Source organism: Carlito syrichta, unplaced genomic scaffold (assembly GCF_000164805.1).
Source record: "Carlito syrichta isolate Samal-C Ts95f unplaced genomic scaffold, Tarsius_syrichta-2.0.1 Scaffold303562, whole genome shotgun sequence".
NCBI lineage: Eukaryota > Metazoa > Chordata > Mammalia > Primates > Tarsiidae > Carlito > Carlito syrichta.
Genome location: NW_007247658.1, coordinates 1 through 2,279, shown reverse-complemented (window position 1 = coordinate 2,279; position 2,279 = coordinate 1).

Genomic DNA, 2,279 nt, shown 5'->3' with positions numbered 1-2,279 from the left:
CCCGGATGTGTGGGCTCTGAGATGCCATTCCGTGTAGCAGGCTGCATCCCTTGCTCTTTGGCCTGCTGTCCAGATAGTGCTCATCACGCCCCATAGAGCTGGAGAGGGTTAAGCACAAAGTCTCTCTCTCACACACGCACAGATAGAGGACAATAATTAAGATGATGGGGACAGAGATCGTGACGTTGATAGAAGGCACCGTAGCGGCCTTTGGCTACCGGGCTGGTGTGATGGAGCACAGTCTGGAAGGTGAGGGCTTGCAGTGGCCTTGGGCGAGCCCGCGTCACCAGGGAGGGGCTCTGTCCTGCTCCTGCACTCACAGCACAGCTGGAACCACCCTGTGTGGCCTGTTCTTCCCGCTCCTGACTTAGAGTATGCTCATGTCAACGCAGCGGGTCCTTAGTCGCCCTCTGGGGAGGATTTCACTGGTACCGTTTAGCTGAGGAGAGATTTAGGCACCTAAATGATAGGTGACTTGGCTGAGGTCACTTAGGAAAGAGCTGGCAAGGCAGATCTTCCATTGCCAACGATCGAAGTTTGAATGTGGAGACCTGATCTACAACACTGAAAAAATGTGTGTGTGTGTTTGTGTGGGTGGGTGGGGGGGAGTGAGCCACATGATCTTCTAATCCAAAAGATGTATGGTTCTAATCTTCAATTCCTATTTGCAGTTCAGTAAGCATGACTCAGCTTTATAATGTTGGAGTAGGAATAAGTAAAATATGAATGTCATTCCCCTTAGAATCAGGAACAAGGCAACAAGGATGTCCACTTCCATCAAAGATATTTGGCATTATTTTGGAAGTGAATGCAGTAAGATGAGAAAAGAGTTGTGGCTTTTTTTAATGTTGAGTTGGGAAGACAGATTAATTTGTCGTTGTTAGAAAATACTGTAAGCCTAGAATATCTGAGACAATGCTAAAACAGAAGTTGTTAGAGTTCTTTCCTTTGAACTTCTGTTCAACAGAAATACTTAAGCAAATGCACACACCTGTGTACAAAGAAGAACAGAAATGAGTGTTTTTTTTTTTTTTTTTAGTTGAAATTTCACTCCATCACCCAGGTGCAGTGGCATGCTCATGGCTACCCCAGCATCTACCTGCTGGGCTCAGGTGATCCTTCTACCTCAACCTGAGGTCTCGCCAAGTTGCCCAGGTTGTTCTCTTACCCATGGACTCAGGCAATCCCCTCACCTCGGCCTCCCAAAGTCTGGGATCACAGACTTGAGCCCCTGCGCCCGGCTGAAATGAATGGTTTTTGAGAGGGGAAAATGGGTCACAACATAAATACCCACCAGTATGGGGATTACGAAATATGATGCATCCATAAGACAGGCTTTAGTTTAGATTCAACCAATAACAGAATGAGATAGCCACACCTAGGTCTACTAAATCCAACAGGCATCCACAATGTATTACTGAGGAGGAATAAAGCAATTCAAAGAAAAAGAATGCACAGCAGGATTCTACTGAAATAGTGCAGGGAGTGTGCAAATGTACATGCGTGTTATGCGTGTGGACATATCTGGAAGCGATAGTGTAGTCTGTTGGGAGGGATCTCGGTTGGCGTAAGGTGAGGGGTTCAGGACTTCCCCCTCTGCAGAGAAACTAACAGGCAGGGACCAGCTGAGCTCTAGAATACATCTTCAGAGGGCCCTGGATGCTTTCAAACTGTATCTTGACACTTCTTCCACTAATATCTCTACATGTATATATTATAGATACATAGTTTATATGTACATATTATATCTATGTACAGGTGTTTTTTCTGAAACCGATACTCTCTGCCAGCAGAATCCTCTCTGAGACAGTCTTGCTGTTTGTACTACAGGATAGGCAGAGTGTATCAGCGAGGGGTCAGGGAAGAAATGAAGTGCTATTTTAGGCAGGAAGGGATTTACTACAGGGAATTAAACATTAACCAAAAGTTCCCAGCATGACTCCCACCCAGGACACAACAGAACTGACTCCTCAGGACAGCTGCTGCCTCCAAGACCTCCACGAGCACAGTGATTTCCGGACACTCCCATAGCTGTGACCAGGAGGGTAGGAAGTCAGGAGTGATGTCATAGCCTCTAACCTGCTAGGATGGAGAAGGGATACTGGAGAATGGGACAGAAAACCCTAACATTGCCAGAACTTTGTTTCCTAGCAGAAAAAGAGGTGAAGGGGAATTCTGAGGACCCCTGTGTCACCTCCTCCCAAATCTCACACTTCCAGATTTATACGAAGGACATTGCTGCAGGGAGACACTGGAAGGGTAGTTTCCACAGCTCCAGC